This window comes from Triticum aestivum, chromosome 5A, assembly GCF_018294505.1.
Source record: "Triticum aestivum cultivar Chinese Spring chromosome 5A, IWGSC CS RefSeq v2.1, whole genome shotgun sequence".
Classification (NCBI taxonomy): domain Eukaryota; kingdom Viridiplantae; phylum Streptophyta; class Magnoliopsida; order Poales; family Poaceae; genus Triticum; species Triticum aestivum.
The window spans coordinates 709,863,690-709,876,111 of NC_057806.1; the positions used below are offsets into that span (position 1 = coordinate 709,863,690).

General features: G+C 41.6%; 2 pseudogenes; one reads left to right on the top strand and one right to left on the bottom strand.

Annotated features, from left to right (window-relative positions):
* The first annotated feature begins 2,197 nt into the window (after positions 1 to 2,197).
* Positions 2,198 to 4,777, top strand: LOC123101874 (uncharacterized; annotated as a pseudogene).
* A 1,731-nt stretch (positions 4,778 to 6,508) lies between these two features.
* LOC123108585 (wall-associated receptor kinase 3-like) lies at positions 6,509 to 11,917 on the bottom strand (annotated as a pseudogene).
* Between the last annotated feature and the right edge of the window lie 505 nt (positions 11,918 to 12,422).

Genomic DNA, 12,422 nt, shown 5'->3' on the forward strand with positions numbered 1-12,422 from the left:
ACTTAGCATGTCTCAGCGCATACATCGCTGCTAAACAACAGCAACTGCATGGACTCAGCATGTTTACACTTAGCATGTATGAGAGGAGAACAACTAGGCTAGGTCCATGCATGCTACCAAACACATCCTAATGGTCTGAGAGGGCAGGAAAAGTGCTCAGTTATAATGTATCTAAATTCTATATTTATAAATGAATATTGTTGTCAAAGAAATGACTATTACTTAAAAATGGCACATGATATACTTTTTCATTCTCAATTTTATATTTCAGACCCATCAAAGAAATCCCATAGATGGAAAACATAAACTTCTAAACAAATATTCAAGTTGGTGGTTGGTTGGAAGAGATCTATTTCATTTTTCAAAATTTAAAAGAAATTTAATAATACATGTCAGTAGTAAGTGGAGTACAACACATATGTTAATTTGTAATTCTTCTTGTCATGAAAAACTGGATAAAACAAAAATTCCCTCCTTGTCTTCCGTATCAAAATATTTTAGTCTTAGTATACTATCTGGACATCCATTATGCACACCCCATCTTTATTTTTATTATCTAGCTTCCTTAAAAATAGAAACAATGTGAGATCTATGTTTGCATAGTTGAACTCAAATATTAAGCTAATTGAAAATATATTTGCACTCATGGTGAGTTGACCATTTGGTACAATTGCAAAAGAGATATTACAATCGTCATTGTACATGAGGGTGAATGGCATGCTTGCTCATACTACGAATGTGACATGATTTTTTGCAATATTGATAAAGGGAACATATGTCAAAGATTACATATATATTAACATCTATATTCACAAAGAACATACGGACGACTACATTATATTGGATTTTAAGGTAATGATATTAGATAGAAAAATTGTAGAATATGAAATTAAACAATGATCTTAGAAAGTGCATCTCATTTCCTCTATATTAGATAAAATCGCAGTGAAATTTTCATTAGGCGCACGATTTTAGAATTTATTCTTCCGACCACATCCCCACCCATGACGTTTACGCAGTATCTCCCCACCCTGCCCCCCGCCCGGGAGCTCAAACCGCCGCCACCGCAACCACATCTACGTTCTGCCTGAGCCTCGTCGATCCAGTTATGTAACCGATCAATCTCTATCATGGCCCCAACCTGATTGCTTAAATGGCGCCTGCGAAACATCCTCATGTTTTCAAATCCCCACCGCCCCTACTCTAAAGCATCGTCGCGTAGTAAGCCCAACCACATATCACGTGGAGGCGAGGAGCTGATGGCGGTTGATGGCGCGATGGCCGCTGTGCGTGTCGACCCGGAGAAACACCTTGCTCCGCTGCCGACTTGAGGTGGGCTCTGGCCCAGATGAAGTGCCCCAGCAACTATCCCTCAAGACTTATGAAGTATGAATTGATGAGCTCAATCTTACCAATACCAGTTACCAATACCATATGTGCGACCTAATATGTACAAATATTTTTAAAACACACAAGCATTATTAGTTTTTATTATTTTAGTTTTAATTTATATATTTTAGCAAAAATCATAAAGAAGAAAATAAAAACTTGTGTGAATGGGCTTCACTCACAACGACCTATTTAAGCGTCCTGCAGGCTATTCACCCCGCTCTAAATGGGCCTTAAAATTGCCTGGACTAGGCTAACATTATGAAACATCATCACCCCGTAGCTTTGCATAAAAACAGAAGAAAACTCAGCCCGTGCTCAGCGCCTCGGGCGGAAGAAGCACCCACCGGACGTGCGCCGCCGCGGATCTGCCGGCCACCTGAGCGCGTCGCCGACGACGGAGTAGAACTCTTGCCTCCCGATTCGAGGTCAAGCTTTCTCCTTTCTTCCGTCGTATCCCTCGATTAATTTCTCTTCTCTTCTCTTGTGGGAAACCCTAGCCAGCTAGATTCTTCTCCCTAAACCCTCTCCGCCGTTTGCTTGTCGCGGCAGTGGGAGCTCAGCCTAGAGGGAGATTGGTAATGATGGATGCTGATGAGATCCCCCAACCGTAGGATTTATCTATTCCAGTTGGTTTGTACGTAGTCCTGCTTGATGAATGCATGGATGGATGCTCCGTGTTGGCTGAAAAAACTAGTCCATTGCAATGACGTCGCTTTGCGTTTGTTTGTCACTGCTGATTTTCCAGGGCCCATCCCGAGAAGAGACCATGCATGGATATCGATTTGCGGCGGCATTGCCCCACATCGATGGTGGCCGTGGTATCCAAGGTGCTCGATGACGACGACCTTCTCGCCGAGATCCTCCTCCACGTCGTGTTCCCCACCACCCTCGTCCGAGCCGCCCTCGTCTGCAAGCGTTGGTACCACCATGCCTCTGACCGCCAGTTCCTCCGCCGGTTCCGCAGACTCCACCCGCCCTGCCTCCTTGGCTTCTATGTTGTTTTCATGGGTGCACGCTTCATACCGATGCAGTCTCAACCACCAGAGCTCGCTTCCGTCATCCGCCACGTTCCGAGCTACAGTTCTGGCTACTGGATCGACTTTAAGGACTGCCGGAATGGCATCATCTTAACCAGAGACCGGAAACAAGGAGTATTGACATATAAAATGGACAGCCCGTTGTGCCCCAAGAGAGGAATGCCCATTGTCCCACTACCACCAAGCACCCAGGGCCCTGTTCATATTTTCAGTGAAATCCTCTCCAAAGAAGAAGGTGATGGTCTGTCCTATTTTTATCTGTTGGTGGAGCTTACCAAGGAGAAAAATATCATGGTGCACGTATATATGTTGCAAGATGGTGTCTGGTGCATACCTACATCGGCCACAAACCAGCTCCATTATTATCCGCTGCGAAGGCCAAACCCTGTTCTTGTAGACAATAAAATCTATATGGGAGCTAGTAACAACATTCTTGTCTTGGATTTGAGTGCCTCAACTTTCTCCGCGATTCACCTCCCACAAGGAGTGGAGTATGCATCTTCAGAAATCAAGTTGTCACGTACCGATGATGCTTCCGGTGTATATCTCATCCATTTGCGTTTCCAAGGAGTTTCAACTTTGCGTATGGCTCCATAAGGAAGAGAACTGGCTGCTGCTGGATACCATATATTTGTATGAGATGCGTGCTATTTCAGGGAAGATAGATCGCCTGTATGTGCATATAAGGCAGGTGGGAGACAATGCTCAGTTTGTATTTTTACAGATTTCTCAATACGTATTCTACTTGGATATCAAGTGCAGAACACTGCGTAAAGTGTATGAGATGACAGTCGATGAACAAAGTTATGTTGACATCCATCCTTTTATGATGATCTGGCCTCCCATATTCCCTGCCCTCAAGGATGATCCTGCAAGGTTTGCCTTTGGCCTTTAGAGGTTCTGTATAGTGCACTTGTTGCGGTTACAAAATTTTGCACTATACTGTACATCGTTTATTTCTATATATGTGTAGTGGTGTTAGGCCGTTAGTTGCATGATTTATTCCTTATTAGGCCATCTTGACGTACTAGTTAAATAGATTTGAGAATGCTTGCCGTAAGATCTTTTGAAATCACTTGTGATTGATTCCGGTTGGGCTTGAAAAAAATACTAGTTAAGGTACATTAGAGAATTCTTGTTGTGAGATGATATGAACACATTCGTGTACTGGGGTAACTTTATAAGGTGTTTATTTGTGGTCATAGTAACTTTGTAAGGGACCCTTAATTACCTATGGGTGTGGGTTTAAGACTTGTGTTGGCAGAGCTTGTTTTTCCCCTTATTTGGGACCAAGTCTATACTTTTGGGGAACTTGAGGGATCAAAAACATACTTTTCTCTTTTCTGAACTATCAGTGCAAAACTACAAATTGGACATTCAAAAGTATAAAACATAATGTATATGAGGTAAGGGCTGAAACATGCATGCCCAGTTACCATGTTGACAATTGTATTTATCTTGTCCTAATATATTATCACAAATCCATTAAAACTAGGGTTTTAGCTTCCTACATTTCTTAAATATAATCATGGTGTAATTTTTTTACTTACTACCTTTAAACTTTGAATCTCGAGCTCTGAATGAGATTTTAAATACTTGTTTTTTTAATGTTGCTTAGCGGGTCGTATGTGTTTTTCTGGAATACAAGTGGATCGTAAATTTTACGAGGGTATGCTTGCACTAATTCATGAAGTTTGATTCAGATATATTGCCATGAAAATCTTTGTTCTTTCTGACAATTAGCAAGTGGCTAGTTACAAGTTAACAACGGATAATTGTGTGGCATCTCTGCATGTATGATCAGGGTAGTGTTGTTGTGGAATACAGACTATAAACTGAAAATTTCCCCGTATGGCATTTGACCCTACTCTCTTGTAGCTTTTTAGAACAAAAACTACATTGATGTAGCAGATCCATTATTTGATCTCTGAGCGTGTGTAACATTTGACTATTGTTGTACTCCCTCCGTGCGAAAAAGCTTGTCCCAAGCTTGTTCCTCAAATGGATGTATCTAGCACTAACTTGATGCTAGATACATTCATTTGGGGGACAAGCTTTTCCGGACGGAGGGAGTACCAGCCATTTGTCTTGTTAGTCCATTTGATATTTTGGTGCTTAAAGTGGCAAAGCAAATATATTATCTTCTTTTGCAGAAAAAGAACATTCTGATGCTTAATTATCTTGATACCGATCGCTTCTCTGTCTCCTCTAAAACAGGAATGCCATATGAAGGACTATATCAAGAAGCTTTTGAATGGCCAGTGTAATTTAGGGCCTCGTCAAGGAATAGCAGAGAGCTGCATTGCCTGATTAGCAGCAGTTGTAACTGCGTCCACTGTAACCTGCACGGGATTAATTAGGGTGCTATGCAACAAAAGCAGGTCCTATCCTTTTGTATGCATGTTTAGTAGTTTGATTCGGATATATTGCGGCCAGTGTAACCGCGCATGATAGATGTTAGTCCTATCCTTTGTATGCATGTTTAGTAGTTATCTCACCTGATCCGCTTGGGTCCTGGCCTTGCCATTGCTCCACTTGTTACGGTACTTGTGGAATCTGTCCTGTTGATCTGTTCCAAGTTAGGGATGTGTTTGTAGCTCTAATGCAACAGTAAAACTGAAACGTGGATTTGTGAACCATACTGTGCAGGAGTACAACAAGCAGGGTAAGAGAATGGTTTGTTAATGAATGATGAACAAGCTCAGGTAAATGCATCTTATATTCCAGGGGTAAGAGAGTCATGCGTTGATGAACTGGAGTGGTGAATAAATTCAGTGATAGGTACTCCCTCCGTCCCAAAATATAAGAACGTTTTTGACACTAGTGTAGTGTTAAAAACGTTCTTATATTTTGGGACAGAGGGAGTAACATATATGCATGCAGTGGTTAGTTAGACTGAACCAAGGGAATTGCAAACGGGATTCACTGTCCCAGTCAGTATCTGTTAAAGCAAGGGTGACAGTGCTTGATTACCAGAGCTGACTGCAGCAAACAGAAACGTGAAAAGATGTATGGCACTTTGTACAAGTAGATAGACACTCGTGAATCTTGAATTACAAACACATTACATGATCTCAAGGAGTTTGTGTCCCAAGGAGTTTCAACTTTGCGTATGGCTCCACAAGGAAGACAATTGCCTGCTGGTGGATACCATATATTTGCATGAGATGCGTGCTATTTCAGGGAAGACAGATCGTTCGTATGTGCATATAAGGCAGGTGGGAGACAATGCTCAGTTTGTACTTTTACAGATTTCTCAATACATATTCTACTTGGATATCAAGTGCAGAACATTGCGTAAAGTGTATGAGATCACAGTCGATGAACAATGTTATGGTGCCATCCAACCTTTTATGATGATCTGGCCTCCCATATTCCCTGACCTGAGCGACGATCATGAAAGGTTTGCCGAGGATTTGTCTAGTGCACTTGTTGGGGCTACAAAATTTTGCACTATGCATCGTGTTTGCTATAGTTTCTTATTTTGTTGTATAACTATTTTCTGAGCTATCACCTCAGAACTACAAATTGGGCAGTCAAAAGTATAAAACATCATGTATATGAGGCAAGGGCTGAAAGACGCCTAGCTCCGTTATCATGTTGACAAATGTATTTATGTAGTCCTGAAATATTATCACAAATCCTGAAATCCATCAAGCTTGGAATTCTAGCCTCCTATGTTTCTTAAATGTAGTCATGGTGTAATTTTCTGCTGCCTACCTTTAAACTGTCAGCCCCTTAGATTTTCAATACTTGGTTTTTTCTTCCTGAATGTTGCTTAGGGCATGCTTGAGCTTCTGCATGATTTTTGTTTGACTGTGATTTTTTTTCCTTCTGTGTGACAGTTGACAAGTGGCTAGTAGTACAAGCTAAGATCGGGCAATTTGTGTTTGTGTGGTGTTTTTCCTTGTATGGTCAGAGTTTTTGTTGTACTGGAATACAAACTATAAATTGAAAATTTTGCCCGTATTTTGTTTTACCCTTGTAGCTTATCGGAAATTCAGAATAAAAATAATATATAGATGTAGCAGATCCACTATTTAATTTCTAAACGCTTATAACACTTGGCTATCGCTGTACTAGCCATTTGTATTTTGGTGCTTAAAGTAGCAGGAAAAAATTCAGCAAAAACAAATATGCTCCCTCTGTCCCATATTATAAGATGGTTTTTTGGAAGCTAACATAACTCCCCAAAACGTCTTATATTGCGGGACGGAGGGAGTACTTTGTTGCTTAATTATCTCAATTCTGATGCTTCCTCTGTTTCCTCTGCAACAGGAATGCCATATGAAGAACAAGTATGTCAGGGCCCGTTATCTGAAGCCATCTTCTTCCCTGAAGTTCTTTCTGAAGATCACTGAAGAATTGGACAGTTTTACTGTTCACGCATAGCTCACTTATCTCTTCGCTTCGGCTGACGACTGAGCATCGTCCATCTTGGATTCAAGGGTCTACAATCTTCTGTCGTCTATCTCCTTAGGTTGTTCCTGATGCAGACTATATAAATGTGTAAGCCGAATAGCAGGGATATCTTATCTCTTATATATGTCTGTGTTGAACCCTAGCCGCTGCCATGTTCTGGCCGGCATAACTTTCTCCTGTAATCTCTTAATTCGAGTAAAGCATTCCTCCGATGGTAGCAAATCGTTGTGTCATGCTGAGTTTCCCCTGTGTGCTCGTGCTTCATCTCTGAATCTCTCTCTATTCCCTGAATCCCATAGTCAGGGTCTGCCACTCTCTCCTCCTCTGTTTCCTCTGTTTGCCACTACTAGACGCAAATATTTAAATCAAAATCAACCGTAAACCGTCCAAAACATTTATCTAAAAGCTCACGAAATTGAAGTACTACGAGTTCCGTAGACAAGACAAGTTTGTTGCCTCCGTCTGCATATATGAGGCTTAAAGCTTCTACTCCCTCCGTCCGGAAATACTTGTCATCAAAATGGATGAAAATGAATGTATCTAGAACTAAAATACATCTAGATACATCCATTTCAATGACAAGTATTTCCGGACGGAGGGAGTACAAAAAAGAAATGTTGAATTTAGTTGTACCTTCAGTCCTTCAATATTTATTTTTTTGAGAAAAAAAACCAAAGCTTGTCAAATAGTGCCTCCAAAGCAAACCCCGTTGGTCTTAAATGTGCTCCTGATGCTGCATGCTTTCAAATTATGCATTTGTGCTCGTGTCATGCGCTAGTGGAAGTAATGGTGCTTCTGATAGTTGATGTAGTACCCTTTTTCAGAGGATTGTGTATATATATTGTTGGGACTTTTTGTTCTTCATTATAATTTGGTCTGATACCTCAAAATTTCAAACCAGCGTCGCTGCTACATCTGCAAGGACAGAATGAAAGTGGGAACGTGGAATGCAAGAAATTATAGTCAGAGAATACACACTCGAATACCATGTCTTATCATCAATCACAGTGCCAAGATAAATAGGGCTGACAGGTGTGCCCGCAAGATGTGCTTGGCCAGCTGAAAAGAAGGTCGGGAAAACTGTGACAACATATTAATACAACTGTGACCAAGCAACTTCTTCTACACAATAATGTATGCATGTATATGGTGTATAATAAACAGTGTTCTTACTCAGGACAGGGGTCAGAGACATCGGATCTCCTCAATCTGCTCCGCGACATACGGCATTGTAGGCCTCAAGTTGGGATCTGAATCGCAGCAGATTACGGCGAGCTCCATGAGTCGCATCATCCTTGTCTTCCTCTCGCCCTTGTCCTCATGATCTAGAAGTTCCATATCCAACACCTCGTACACCATAGTCCGGTTTTGTATCAACTGCAGCAAATCCACTCCCTCCTTAAACTGTGTTTTCTTTACAGGAGCCTTACGGGTGAGAAGCTCCAGCAGTAAAATGCCAAAGCTGTACACGTCTGCTTTCTGGGTGACCCACATATCATCGTCGGCAACCTCAGGCGAGGCGCTTGGTAGCCGGAGGCGTTGGGGAAAAGGCCTAGCGTTCTCAGGCCGTTCTCTGACACACATGCGCCGTTGGTACCAGTGAGCAGGATGTTAGAAGACCTTATGTTGCCATGGCAGCTTGATGCTCCGATTGAGTGGATGAACGCCACACCACGCGCCGCAGGCCGCAGCAACAGAGATGGATAACCGTTGCTCCCAATGCAGCGTAGCTCGGGCACAGACTAGGTCCCCTGGATCGACCGACGCAGCATGAATCAGTGATGCATCAACACATTACATCTTGTAAATAAAGGAAGCAATGCACATCATATATTACCGTGGAGCGCTGTTGCTAGGCTACCCCTGGAGAAGTGATTGTACACAAGCAGCTTCTCAACATTGCTGTAGTAATAAAACTGCAGTGGCGCAATGTGTTCGTTCTGGATGGCTCCAATGACCACCACTCCCACCAGTATCCTCATCAACAGCTTGGCTCCACTCTCAAGTGTCGCTTTGTATGTTGTTCTGGCTGTACTATGGCCCAGAACTTCAGTCGATGCCCGAAACAGGTCATCCAGCACGAACAATGGACATGCCACTGCCGACCCAGCGATAAAAGTTCCCACATTTCGGGTGCTGCTACTGCTTTCTAGTGATGCTGTAGTTTCATCTGGAGCTACAATTCCAACGTTTACTAGTTTGGTTATCTTTCCCCAAGAAAACGGAGCTCGCCTTTCTGTTTCTTGTCCCCGATTTAGAGCTTTTCTAAGTCTGCATCTCAGGACGTTTGTCGTGTTCCAACCTCAAGCATTTAGCTGCCAACTGTGCAATCTGTTCAATAGTCTTCATGTTGCTTGGGATTGCAATTTCAGCATCAAACATCTCTCTCACCCTCCTGGCCCCTTTTGCAAGAACCTTAGTAAAATTTTCAACCAAGCCGATCTCCCCGTCATAATTTCTTGCCTTTCTTCTTGTTACCAGTTCCAGGAGCACAACTCCAAAACTATCAACATCACTCTTCGCCGTGAGGCGACCATTCAGAGCAAACAAAGGGTCCATGTAACCTATACTCCCCATCACATTTAGGGTGTATAGAGTATTTTCAGTGTTGACTAGTCTTGATATTCCAAAATCTGATATTTTTGCTCTTAGTCCATCATCCAAAAGTATATTAGAAGGCTTGATATCACCATGAATGACCTGAGTATACATCTGTGAATGCATATAACCCAATGCCTCTGCACATTCTAAGGCAATTCTCACTCGTGTATCCAGTGGAACAGGAATGCTGTTACCATGAAGTAAGTCACCTAAGTTTCCTTTAGGAATGTACTCCGTGACCATCATTAGGGCATTTTCATCTAAACAGTATCCGAGCAGTCTGACAACATTCTTGTGATTGATTTCACGGTGGACAGTCAATTCTTTGGCAAAGTTATCTTTTACATTGTCGATAAACCTCTTGACTACAACTAGGCTTTTGTCCTCAAGGACTCCTTGATAAACTTGTCCAAAGGCACCTCTTCCGAGCATAGTTTCATAGTTGTTGGTAAATCTTATTATCTCATCTTCTGTGAAACATTGCACATTGTGATTGCTATGTGCTATCCATTTTGACCTGTCATCCCTTTGGATAAGTTCCCTTACCATACTATCCGGATGATCCATCTTCTGAAACTAGTACAACAGCGTACCGTTAGATTTGGCTACAATTCTGGAGATATGTGTTGATCAAAAAGCATTTTATAGAGTAGTAATAGTATTCGATTATTAAAACATATATTTAACAGTGTAAAGTTAATTATGCATGAGTTTGCAGATAACTTTCATGACAAAATTGAGAAATATGACGTTCTAAGGGTTAGTTTGGTGACGTTGAATTGTGATGTGTTGCTTTGCACTCAATTTATAAGTTGCATGACGTAGGCTGGGAAGATGTGATTATGAACTGTAATGCTATTTAAAAATAATCACCTGGCGCTCCCATTATTTGCTCTTCACATAGCATGGCATGGCATCATGGTTTTCAATCTCAGTTTCAGAAAAATTTCAACACCAACCGAAATCACCGAGATTCATTTTGGCCAAATGACTGAAATATTTACTTGAGTTCAATTAAACATTAAAAAAATTGAAAAATATTTGAATTCATGTGGACAACTGAAATAGTTGAAATATTTTGGCCGAAACTATGAATTATTTCAGTGTTTGTCTACTGAAATTCAGTGAATTTCATCGAAATCTCATTGAAAGTGAAAACCATGCATGAGATGCAGAGGTCAAGAATAACAAGTGGTGACGCTTCATCATCACTTGTTGCACGGGCAACTCTTAATTCCCCGCACATGTTTTGCCTTAGTTTTATCTTGTTATACTTAGGGAAATAAGGTGTCTCCCCTTTTTGTGTGTGTGTGAAGAGATGTGTGAAAGCAGCCTTTCTTTCTAGACTCAAAATGACGATGCACAGATGGTCTAAATATCTTTTTCGCGGCGGAACCAGGAAGCTGCATTATTGAAAGAAACAGGAGGACGTTGATTTTTGCTTGGTTGTTCTAGTTTTCTTTCTGCAAGCCCTTTTGGTAGGTTGGCTTGGGAAAGAGAGTTGCATCGGACCCCTACTCTTACAGTTAAACTAGACTAGAGAAGCTTAATAATTCATCAAGGAGAATGCGGGAGCCAAGATGGATCACTGATCTGCACTTTCCACGAACCACTGGCGCCGCGTGCTTCTATTTTTTTAAGAGAAAAAGAAGAAGAGGGATCCATTGACCATTGCATTAATCTGAATCAATGTTTTAAATAGCGGGCTATGGGAAATAGCGGCTGGCCTTTAAATCAGCTATAGCGGGCTATTTATGAAGACGACCATTTAGCGACACCATGCTGCTGAAAAGGTTATAACCCCGGTTATTTAAAACTATGATCTGAATGAAAGAAAGCACACGCGTACAGCCAGCGTTCACTAACAGGGTCTTGAGTCTAGAGAGAAAACAACTGTAGTAAGAAGAAGAAGAAGAAGAAGAAGAAGAAGAAGAAGAAGAAGAAGAAGAAGAAGAAGCTGGATCTTTTGAAAAGAGAAGAAGAAGCTGTCTGGTTCGCACCTGGTTCCAGGGAGACGGCACGGGCGCTCGCCGTTTCCTCGACTCCCACACGGCGGCGCCCGTGCCAGCACAGCAGAGCGGATCCGAAGGCTCGCTCAGATCCTTCCTCCAGCTCCAGCAGGGCGCCGTTCGCAGTCACCCACCGTTGCCGCATCGTGACTTGTCACCGCCGACTGGAAGGCAGGAAGTGGGATTGGGATGGGAGGACGGCCGCGGACAGCGGAGCAATGCCGGAGACCAAAGGGAAGGGTGGGGAGACGACCTCTAGTCCACGCGCTACGCGACGAGACCTCCTGGTGTTCACGCGTTTCGTGATTGGGCCTGGGCCAAGAATGAGCACCTCTCTTCGGGCGCCTCTATACGTGTCTCGCTGAAACGCCAGCCTTGTTTTCTGTTTTCTTTTTTCGTTTTCCTTTTTTTTCAATTTTGTTTAGACGTCCAAATATTCTAAATAAATATATTACAAAAATCACTCTTCATAAAAACATTTAGAAAAATGTTGACCAAGCATTAAGAAAATTCATATATTTACAAAAAAGTTCAAACTATGGAAAAGGAAGTTGAAGAAATCCGAAAAATAGATTTTAAAAACGAGTCACAAATTTGAAAAAAGATTATCGATTTTGGAAAAAAGTTCAAGAATATGAAAAACATTCACGGATTTTGGAAAAGTTCCTGATTTTTATAAAATATCAATGCAAGACGTTCCTGTGTTTCAATTTTGTTTCAAGAATTTGCAAGCAATGTTCGCAAAATTCAAAAATATTCCAGTTAAATGAACCAATGCTCTTGAATTCTAAACAATGCTTGCAAAATCAAGAAAATATATTTTGAATTAAAAAAATGTTTGCGAAATCAAAAAATATCTGTGAATTTGAAAATGAGAAGATGGTTAAGCCACTAGCAGAGAGAGACCAGTTCACATTACAGGAAGCTATCCGTAATGGTAATAGCAATCATACACTGGCTA